Source organism: Leptidea sinapis, chromosome 9, assembly GCF_905404315.1.
Source record: "Leptidea sinapis chromosome 9, ilLepSina1.1, whole genome shotgun sequence".
Classification (NCBI taxonomy): domain Eukaryota; kingdom Metazoa; phylum Arthropoda; class Insecta; order Lepidoptera; family Pieridae; genus Leptidea; species Leptidea sinapis.
This window is the reverse complement of record NC_066273.1, coordinates 5,864,325-5,877,034: the sequence shown is the minus strand read 5'-3', so window position 1 is coordinate 5,877,034 and position 12,710 is coordinate 5,864,325.

Genomic DNA, 12,710 nt, shown 5'->3' with positions numbered 1-12,710 from the left:
TGTTTGGGTGCAAAAAAAAAACATCTGTGGGGTGCTCTATTACCGATCCAATACGACTTACAGACCTTCAAATGTAAAACATACTCCCAAAAGCCGGTAATGCATCTTATGACAACTGGTATTGCTGATGTCCAGGGGGGGTTGGATATATAATCATAATCAAAGTCAAAAAAACTTAATTAAATTAGGCTTAGACTAAGCACTTTTGAAAATCCCCACAAAAAACTTTCTTTTAAATTACTGAATCGACCATATGTTCGGAAAAAGTAGAGCAAACATAAACATACAAGAAACTCAACGGCCGCTCTTCAATCAAATAGGTTATTTTACAATGGCTGTAATATACATGACAAATTAGTTTGTAAGGTGCTGTAAGATCCAATATGTATTGAAATCCAATATATAAAATTCTCATGTCGCGGTGTTTGTTACCAACTACTCCGAAACGGCTAAATAATTTGTATGAAATTTTGTGTGCATATTGGGTAGGTCTGAGAATCAGCCAACATCTATATTTTATACCCCAATTTTTTTTTACTAATCTGTATAACATTAAAACGTTTGCTGGGTCAACTAATAATATAAATTATTTCATCAAAAGTTATAAAGTATAAACTGTTTAAATATAAATTATCGTAGATTGGATGCATTCAACTCAAGAGCTTGAATTCATTGTTTTTGTAAGGATGCTTCGTGAACATGATGATCATGATAACTGTTATAAGTAGTAATTGTATCAACATATATGTATGCATACGCTCCATCAGGTGAACTTACCCTTCTAATGTAAAAAAAAACTAAGGGCACAGAAAACTGCTCCAGAGGAGGTGATCACTTCCATTTATGATATCATATATAGTGTACTGCAGATGGATTTACTTTTGTTCTCAACGGAAGTTGAATCAAAATCCCGTTGATCTAAAAGCAGACATATTGTATCCTTCGTAAGCTACAAACTCCAGAAAGTAACACAATATATTATTTTTTTTTTATTTTTTTTCAACAAGAAATTTATTAGTTAGTTCTTCTCACTGAAGTCCACTTTCTTTTAAAGACTATAGACCCCGCTTTGTCATGTGCGGTGTCAAAAATTTGGGTTCACTAACAAGTGGCTAGATACTAAGTGTCAACCAGTGGGAGGCTCCTTTGGACCGGATGGCGGCTAGATTATGGGTACCATAACGGCGCCTAGTTCTGCCGTGAATCAGTAATATGAAAGCATTACTGTGTTTCGGTATGAAGGGCGCCGTAGCTAGTGAAATTACTAGGCAAATGAGACTTGACATCTTATGTCTCAAGGTGACGAGCGCAGTTGTAGTGCCGCTCAGAGTTTTTGGGTTTTTCAATAATCCTGAGCGGCACTGCATTGAAATGGGCATGTCGTATCAATTACCATCAACTGAACGTCCTGCTCGTCTCATCCCTTATTTTTATAATAAAAACATATAAAGGAGTCTCCTTAAGCCCCGTAAAAAATATGCCGATCGTACCTTTAAAAATGCCTTCAAAAATCCACTTCCTTCTAAAAGGTCCAAAACGCTCCTGTGATCCCGCTGACTCTTGTGAATTCTACGCTCATTAGTATTTCAATCTCACTAAAAACAATAATACACAGCTGCTAAGTCTCTACATCAATCACAAAAACAATTACTTCATCTAGCAGATGTAATGATTTTCATTATTATAACACTAGAAATTAGGCATCGCTTGTAACTAATTCTAGTAGGCTTCTTAAGATACATAATAGCTTTAAGGGTAAATGTATACACTTTTATAAAAAAGTCCCAGCCACTGTTCAGGCATTATCTATAAATCAATTTAAATGTTTTATTAAAAATGACTCTATCGTTAGTCTTCTGAATATCTAAGTGATCGGACAGCCTGGGTCTAGATTATGATTATTTTATAGCAATAACAATGACAGTACTATATTGTATATTTTTTTAAAAAGAGTGCAAAAACAGAATGCTGGGAGAGTTTCTTGCGCCATTCTTCTTTCTCAGAGCGCTATTTGTTTCCGAAGCGGTAGTAGTATCTAGTATATTAGAAATGACATCAAAAAGAATTCTAATGGACTCAATTTTGAGAAAATTAATGCCTTTTTATAAAAATATATAAATTTACGTGTACATTCTTATCTTTTACAATGGAGTTCCAAAACGTAGCACATGAGACAATCCATTATGTAAATTGACTTGTACGTCGCGATCACAAATCAACAAAAACGTTTTGGTCGTTCGATAGGCGTTTACATCAAATGTAAGTTGACAGAGCGTTGACGGAGCTTGTTGCGCCGGCGCAGGCATACAACAGGCTTTCTCACGGAACTGTTGCCCGGGGGCAAGCCGCACTCACGACTGTGAGATATAAAATTAATTTATCTACAACTTATTTCATACATAGCAAGTATTTACGTTCAGATATATTTATGGCTTTTGGCTTAAATCTTTTTTATCTGTAGCTACGTTCAAATCTATGCTTTTCTTTAATGGAAAAAGAGGACAAACGAGCGTATGGGTCAGCTGGTGTTAAGTGATCACCGCCGCCCACATTCTATTGCAACACTAGAGGAATCACAGGAGTATTACCGGTCTTTAAATAATGTGTACGCACTTTTTTTGAAGGTCGCGGAAACATCGCACAAGGAAGCTCACAGGTTTGTAGTACAAGGAAGAAAGTTCCTTGAAAATCGCACTGTGGGAGAACGCCTACATCACATGGTGGAGATGATATCCTAATTTGTGGAGCTACGTAAAGGTGGAATTTGGCGACAGGAATCAGGTTAAACAGCTCTTCGGAACACTCTCCGTGATTAATGATTAATTTGGACGTAAATTATCTTAACAACGTACCCTAATATGTATTTATGTATAAGTATGTAGTGGCGCCTTTTCATGTTCACGAAGCATCCTTACGTAAACAATGATTTCAAGCTCTAAAGTTTGATGCATCTATTAGACGATAATTTATATTTATACAGTTAATTATTTATTACTTTTTACGAAATAATTTATATTATTGAAACGCGACTCATATATTGGATGTAGCACCTTACAAATTATATTTATAAAAAAATGGCTCTGTCGTAAATCCTATTACTCCACTGCTGAATATCTAAATGATCGGACAGCCTGGGACTAGATTGTGATTATTTTATAGCGATAGAAATGACTGTAAAATATTTTATATTTTTATTGAAAAGAGCGCAAAAAAAGAATACTGGGAGAGTTTCTTGCGCTGCTTCTTCTCTCTCAGAGCGCCATTTGTTTCCGAAGCGGTAGTAGTATCTAGTAGTTATTAGAAAGAAAGTTAAAGGAATCAATTTTGAGAAAATAAATGCCTTTTATGCCTTTTTATTAATTTGTTATGTATATTTTAGCCATTGTAAAATACTCTATTTGATTGATAAAAGTGGCCATTGAGTGTCTTGGATGTACTCACGATCTCAACTTTTTACGAACTTAATATGGTAAATTCAGTAATTTAAAAGAAATATTTGTGGTGACTATTCAAAAGCGCTTACTTTAAGCCTAGTTGAATAAAGTTTATTTGACTTTGACTTTCACATTATTGTGCACCATAGCAAGTAAAATTGCTAAGGTCTAATGAAACTTAACATCTTTTTTTTTTTATTTCTTGATTTAGGGGCTTTTATACGTATGTACATGTCACCCTCATTATAATCTAAGTACATTAAAAAGACAAAAGAAAAACAAAATTATTAACTTAACAAACTAAAAAAACAGTTAAACCAAAAGCAAGTTATATCTATAGTGTTCAAACAATAAGACTTATGGATTTAAACAGACTTATGGCATCCTTAGATGCAGGACGGGCAAGTATACATATTTACAAACATGTATCAAATCTGTTCAAACCCATAAGTCCTACAATTTTGTCTCTACTAGACTGAAATCGGACACATTCCTTTAACAAGTGCTCAACTGTTCCACATGACTCACATAGAGGTGACTCCGCAATTTTCATCAAAAACTTAAACTTAACTTAACATCTTGTTTTTAGCATCTGGCAATGAATTATAGAAGTGTGAATTATAGACTTATGTAACGAAACGTGAATAGTGTATGCTTGTGGGCGCGTTGGTTGCAAGCGGTCAAACTGTAATCTATATTATTAAAGTTATATTGGATGTCTCAGTTATAAGTTTAAATGCTTTTGATCTTAGATCATTAACGGCCGTTTTCAATAACGTATCTCTAGTTACCGATATATTGCTATCACCTTTTGATAACAAGATCTTATCTATCCATAGTAATGTTCAATATAGTTGCATTATTAGTAATTATAGTCCGATGTGATCTGTCGATAGGTTATTGAAATCTAGGTAGGCGTAAAAGGATAGATTTATCTACCTCCAGTAAGTTAAACCAAGGATAGAAAGAAAACGGCCGCTATACGTCTAGATAGAGCCACTTAGAAGAAAATAGGCCAGGTTTATTACTTTAGAGTGCGTGATATGCTACGTCTTATGCTTGTATGTCACTTTATGTTGGCTTGCGTGCATTGCTCAAACTAGAGGTTAACAGTCAACCTCAATTTTTTCGACGTTTTCACAGTTGTCACAGTCTAGACGTATAAATGATCTACGCTTTTAAAAATAAATTACCATCAATATTAGTTCGGTTTTTCACAAGGAAGTAATAAATTAATAACAATTATAAATATATTATGCCAAGCTATCTACCCGTTTAGTACAGTTCGTTCGATATATATATATATATATATATATATATATATATATATATATATATATATATACTCGTTTGTCCTCCTATTCCATAAAAAAAAGTATAGACCAGAGAGTCCATGTATGGACGGACCTGTGGTATATTTATATAAGTGGATTTGATGACATCTAACTTCTTTGAGGCAAAAAAGAAAAGCATTTTATACATAAATTATAGGCAAGTACAAAAAATTAACAAATTTCTTTGATGTTATATAGATAATTTATATTTATATAGTACCTGTACTTCTAAAATGCACTATTTCTCTTAAATATGTGTCTGCTTGATAATACAAAATGCTAACAATGTTTCATTTTAAACTACATCAAACACTCATGAAAATCTTTTCGATCTACTCAGAACGAGTACAGAGAACAATAAGCGTTATTTGAAAGATATAGTTACTATATTGGCATACAATAAACCGAAACGAGTAGAGAACTTAGTTGTTACATTGTTTTAAATGAATATGACACAGAAAACTATTTCTTGTATCTTGTAAATAGATAGTATAATACAGCCTATAATGGTGTGGAGTGAAATTGATCGCCGGTTTCAGGTTACCTACGTTGAGTGAAATTTAATGATACGACATTATTTCTGAAGATTTGTGGCTAACTCTGATTTTGAGTGCTTTAAAATTGCTCTAATATTTTACAACAACGTGTGAAAGACATTTGTTACCTAACAAAGACTTATTTATCAATATAATACATTTATGCTGTAGGTTGGAGCGTGTGCATTAACTTAAAACGCCTGTTAGAATTAAAATTTACCGTATAAATGTAAATACATTTCTATTCTTATAATAATAATAAAGCCATTTTATTCCGAACTAAAAAACATTTGACATTTGAATAACCAATAATCTTGAGCTAAATAGTACAAACTATAAAATGTCTCTTAGTTCGGCGTGCCGATTGGCAAAGGCCTCCTCCAACGATTTCCACTCTTTTCTGTTTTGGGCAACTATTCTCCAGTTAAGTCCTGCTGTCAATTTTATTTCATATTCCCACCTTGTGTGCTGTCTTCCTCGTTTTCTTTTGCCATACCAATACCTTTGGTACCCAAGAGATTTCTATTCTTACAGAGCAATAAAAAATTCTACATAATATTGCAATACTATCAAAATAACTAAAGTAAACTAGGTGTACTCTAGATATATATTTGTGTTAAACAATTTAATATACCTAGATTTTAAAATTCACAATTTTCATGTTTTACGTGAAGCCAGCACCAAAATATCGCAGATTTAATTTATTTTTACGTTTAATCTTAGACATTTATACGTCTATATAGAATGTGAAAACGTCGAAAAAAATTGAGGTTGACAAATTTCCTTTATTATCAGCAATGCACGCACAATAACACTAAGTGACAAACAAATCTCGAGAATAAGGTTGTCACGCACACTAAGGTAATAAGACTGCCCTGTTTTCATCCGCAGTCTAGTAGCAAGAGACTCTATCTAGACGTATAAATTATTTAAGCTTGAGATATCTTGTTTCAAATGTAGGGAATGTCAGTGTGCGAAGTTTTTTTTTATAATTTTTTTTTTAACTATCATACAATACTTTAATTCTTCTATGCTTAAGCAATACTGAAATAATCATAGATAATCATATTATTATTATACAAATAAAATTTTGAAAACAAAGTTTATGAAGGATGCTGGACTCGAACCCGCGACCTGTCACGTTCCGTGCGAGCGCTTTCCAAACTCAACCGTTCGAGTGACGTAAAGTTCATAAATTTTGTTTGCATTGTTCAACACTCATTTATTTGTGGAATTAATCCCAGAAGTGATATGATAACCCATCACTTTAAAACATAACAAATTGTTTAGGTACATATTATCATTCTAAATTGAAAACTAGATATTTAAAAAATAAGCTTATTAAATAATAGTAAATGAAAACAATGGTTTATTGCGTCTGTGGGTTAAGTATTAACAAACTGTAAGGATTGTTACTTAAGTTGCACGATTCTAATAGATACTCTATATTCTACACCAATAAAGTTCGTGAACATGTTCATATACGACTTGAAGCTGCTAAAAATAAACCATTCAGATTACGTCATAGGTCAAGGGGCATTAAGTATGCTATTTAGTTTATTTATAGTCTAAACACATGGCCGGATTTGGTACGGGCGGCCATCGGATGGTGCGTTAAGCGCCTCGCACCAATTGGTTAGGCTGCGGACTCCGTACTGCGGCATACTATCCATTTTATTTACTCATTACCAGTGGGAGGCTCCGTTGCATGGACTAGATTAGATTATGGGTAAACGGCGCGTATTTATGCCGTGAATCAGTAATGTGTAAGCATTACTGTGCTTCGGTCTGAAGGGCGCCGTTGCTAGTGAAATTACTGGTAAAATGAGACCTAACATCTTATGTCTCATGCGCAAAATTAGTAGTGCTGCTCAGAATTTTTGGGTGTTTCAAGAATCCCGAGCAGCACTGCATTCTTATGAGCTCGGCGTATCAATTACCATCACCTGAACGTCCTGCTCGTCTCGTCCCTTTTTCTGATTAAAAAAGGCCGTACCAAATCCGATCATGTATTTTGACTATTATAAAAGCAGTTCAGCAGCAATTCTATACCAGACATTACTTTTTTTCAACAAAACACTCCAATTTTTAACAAGAACGGCCCACAGATATAAATAGTTTTTTTTCTGTGGTCCACAATAAAATAACTGTTGAATTATTAAACTACTATTGTTTTGTTGTTAATTTAATTTTTTTTCGTAATTATATTTATAATAATTTAAATAATATTATTTGTTTGTAGTTTTAAGTTGTGTCCTTTTTCTTTTATATTAAGTATTACACTTTAAATATATAAGTTTGTATATACATAATGTGTACCGACCACCTTTTGTACACAGTAAAACTCGAATAAGTTTATGTATGTACAAGAAATTTGATATTTATATGTAATTTGTTAATTATAAATAATAAAAATAAGGGATGAGAGTTCTAGTGTAATTACGGCGATATGAGGCAAGTCTCATAGAGAATAATTCAGTTCGATATAGTCGTGGAAAGCAGTACGCTACGCTGCAGATCATTTAGTGATGTGTTACGATAGTTCATAAGTTTATTCAACACTTTATTTTTGCACTTAAAACGCAACGATCATACGGGCGTAGCTAAGGTAAGGTGTAAAAGAGAGCGAGGATCGGCAGTGCTCTTTCCTCACGCATACCTAATTAATTAGAACATAGAAGCACATCGAAAATTTTATATTTTTCATAATATCATAAAATATTAAATTTGTTTTCATTTTTAAAATAACTAAAATATATTTACTTATTTGAATAAACTTAATTGATTTAAAAAAATTCCTTCACTTGTAGATACACAGTCAATAAATAAATTTAAGCTGTTTTTTATTTTTTTTTTAAATATTTATCCATCCCTACATTTTTCTTTCTTTTAGTAGTTTTCGTGCACTTGATATAGCATCAGATACGGCGTTAAAGTTCTCGTCTGACATGTCTCTACTGCACAGTTTCTCAGCTTCTTTTCCTAATGTAACTATTTCAGTACATTCTTTATCCCACCAAGGTGGAGAAGGGATATGGCCACTAGATGACTTTTTCAAAGGGAATGTTTCATCTGCAGCTTATAGAAGTGCACTTGTAAATGCATTGCCACAATTATTAACTCCATGTGATAGATTGGGTAAATTTGATCGAAGGTCTACAGCACTTTTAAATTTATCCCATAATTTTTCATTAGTGAGTTTATATTTCAAACGTGGCTTTAAAAGTAAGTAGGTCTTTCTTCTTATACTATGCGACTGGTCTAGAATAAAAAAAATAGTATTTGAACAAGCCAGTGTTCAGTAAACTACTTCTACCTTCTCGTACCATGAGTGTGTTCCTTCCATACGGGTAATATTTTATAGTTGAGCAGTGTTTTACGACTGTCACATTTAATTACTTCATTGCCTGCAATTAAACTTTGGTAGAACGATTTCTTATGTTATACAACCGTATTTGGATAAATAAAACTTTTGATCGCTTTGTTTTTTACCACACACGATTTTGAAATAGTGTTGTAGCATGAATTAGTTGCATGTCGATGAATTTACAATGCCGTTGAGGGATAGGTACCATAAAATCAGCGTGGTATTGTAAATTGTTTTTACTACTCGGAGTGATGACTTTATGAATACGTTTTCTTTCTTATTATACATATATATTGGTATTATGCTTTTGTCCTATAATTATTATATCATACAGCTCGTACAACTTACCTCTATATAATAAGAATCTATTAAAATCATATTATTATAAATTCTGTTTCAAATACGTATTAATTTATAAAATAAAGGCTATAATTTACTCCCTCGATACGGGAAATAATTATGATTATCTCTATGAATCTTTATTTTATATCAATATATTTATTATTTTAACGATGAGCTTTTTATCGATTGAGGGAAAATCACTACAGTCCACTGGGAAAATAGTCAATAAAATCAGATGCAGATTGTTTTTGCAATTTATGAGTACTGAGCATTATCAGTGATGATTCAGTAAAGGTAAGTCATTAGTATTTTATCTGACAGTTATCTACATCACTCAAATAATAATTACAAATGCTGATTTTATTGCAATCAATTTGCTTGTAATACAAATTTTGATACCAAGTGGAAACCAATATAAATGTATAAAGCAGTAAATGTTTTGATCTTAAAAGTAATTTAGAAATCAGACGTTTTTATTTAACAGTCTATTATATTATGTTTAAATGTTTTTCATGATGCCTTCATTTTGCGACATTGAACCGTTCTTACACTAAGAGCTAAGAGTGGAATCAATTTCAAGTGCAAATGTTTTCATAACTAGAGATATCTATACGAGTTAAATTAGTATGTAAATATGTTAAAGGTTAAAATATGAAATTTTCGTTTTTTACTAAAAAAAAAAACAGATATTTGTAAAAATACATTTATTTATATTCATTTGTGACAGCTTTGAAAACGTCAAAAAAAGTTGAGGTTGACAACTGTCAACAAACCTCTATTTTGAGCAATGCACGCACACTAACACAAAGTAACATACAAATCACGAGTGTAAGACATAGCCTGTCACGCATACTAAAGTAATTAACCAGGCCTGTTTTTTGCTCCACACTACTTACCTAGGTGACATCATAATATGATCTGTCCATTTTCATTTTAATTGATCTATTCTTTTCAATACCTATATCAGTAATAAGCTATATCATATTCTATCATTATATATACATATTTCATGTCACATTGTTTGCCCGCGACGACTCCTACTGAACCGATATTAAACAAATTTTGCACACTGTGTTTGATAAAACTTGAGAGTTTTTATTTCATTCCGTGACCCTTAATATTTTCAAATTCGAATATAATTTCTGTATAAATAATTATAAGAGAATCTTTTTGACAGTTCTGCTGGGATATTATGTCATTATAAATAGTCTATTGAAATAATACAATTTAAGGACCGAATACTGCATTTTTAGAGGACACAGTTTTATTTTTGGGACATGTGTGGGGGGTCAATAGAAGCTTAACCTCAAGTTTGTGAGGTCGCCACCCTTGTCTCCCGGCCGCCATCTTGGAAAAAGCTGTAAAAACACTTTTTAGCAATATCTCGGAAACTTTGCGTCTTACAAAAAATCTTAAAAAATAGTGAAGTATACGGCGGTAATAAAGACGACTCACTAGACGGCTTGCGATACAAACGATTCGCCAAGACTTCTTCTTCTTCGTCGGATTGATTCTACGCCAGTTATCCCTGGCTATTGCTTCTCTGGCACATGTGTTGAGGGGAGTATTGGTTAAGGCTTTGATCTGGTCTGTCCAGCGCATAGGGGAGCGTCCTCTTGACCTACTGCCGTTGACCCTTCCCTGAACAACAAGTCTCTCTATGGCATGCTCTCCACGTCGCGTGATATGTCCGAAGTATCTGAGGATACGGGCTCTGACTATAGATGAAAGCCTTTCTTTCACCTTGAGCTCTTCAAGTATCGAGACGTTTGTGCGGCGTTGTGTCCAAGATACTCGTAGCATTCGTCTCCAACACCACATTTCTAGTGCGTCAATCCTTTGTCTCTCTCGTTCTTTGACTGTCCATGTTTCGGCACCATATAGTAGTATGGGAAACACTAGAGATCTTACTAACTGAACTTTAGTAGCTTTGGTGATATTCCTGTCCCGCCATATCCTCGTCAACTTCTGCATTGCAGATCTGGTAATAGCCATTCGCCTTCTAATTTCGTCTTCCGAGCCACCAGTATTAGCGACCAGTGATCCTAAGTATATGTATGACTGTACAACCTCGCAATTAGCAATCTCGACTATATCTGGTGCTTTGTTTTGACTACGATCGACAATCATCATTTTTGTTTTCTGCCGGTTTATTTTAAGGCCATACTGGAGGCTGGTATGCTCGATACGATGTAATAATTCAGCAATGTTTTCCTTACTTGTCGCTATTAACGTGGTGTCGTCGGCATATCGGAGATTGGATATGTTTTTGCCGCCAATTGGTATGCCATCTGTCCAATCTTCTAGAGCTATCCTCATAATGTGCTCCGTATAAATATTGAACAGAAGAGGCGACAAAATGCAGCCCTGCCTGACTCCTGCAGAGGGATGAAGTGGGTCGGACGTGACATTATCCACCTTGACTGAAGCGGAACCATGTTCATAAAGGGCTCTGATGATTTGCACCAAGTGCTTGGGCACTCCCATCTCTATGAGGATCTTCCATAGTTGTGGCCATTTAACAGAATCAAATGCCTTTTGGAAATCAACGAAGCATATGAAAGTCGGTCTGTTGAATTCCTTTGCTTTCTCTATTATTTGTCTCACAATTAGGATCTGTTCTCGTGTACCTTTGCCCTTTACGAAACCGGCCTGCTCTGGTGCTATTTCCTTCAGAATATAAGCCTTCAGTCTTTCGTTTACTATATGGAGTAAAATTTTGCTGGCATGTGGTATGAGCGCTATAAGACTATAGTTATTGCATTTCGTTGTAGACCCCTTTTTGTGTAATGGTATGAAAACAGAGTGCGTCCATTCCTTCGGCCACATTCCGCTCACCCAAATTTTGTTACATATGGTGTGAAACATATCTACTCCGAAATCTCCGCAACATCTGATTGTCTCTATTGGAATACAGTCATTTCCAACTGCCTTCCCTCCTTTTAGATGGTTGATTGCAGCTTTAACTTCTTCTCTAAGAATAAGAGGTTCCAAGTCCTGATCTTCCGGTTCAGTGGAGATATAGCTGCGCGAATCAGGGTCAAAGAAGAGCGACTGGCAGTAATTCTTCCAGACTTTCAGAGTATTTTCCAGTTCAGTCACAACCTTTCCCTCCGAGTTTTCGATGGTCCATGTTTTAGAACTGAACTTTTTTGTAATTTCACGAATCTTCTTGTGAAGGTCTTTGGTTTCATGCTTTTCGCCATGGATTTGTATTTCGGTACATATATTTTGAAGAAACCTATTTTGTCACGACGACAAGCCGCTTGAATTCGCCAACTTAGACGGTGCTTCGCCAAGACAGTGACCAAATAATCATTTAATTTATCATCGCTGCCTCCAACACAAGATACAGCTCGTTATCACAGTATCCGATTATATCACCAGGTCCAGTCGTAGCTCGGAAGATATCGAAATCGTGAAGATTGGCGCTGGAAAAAGCATGCAAACATTTGGATGCCAATACAAGCTTTCAAGCCTCAAGCACCCCTGAACCATGAAATTAATTATCTGCAGATGCACCGCGCCTACAGACTACCTTTATATATACAATAAAAAAAGTTTTTTTTTTTAACAAAAAAAAAACAAAAACACCAGTCCAAAACAATAGATATAAGGTGCACTTAAAAGTATAAAAATAATCGCGTATTTTTATACAATCTAATTAATTAATCTAATTCTAGTTACGATTAGTAGG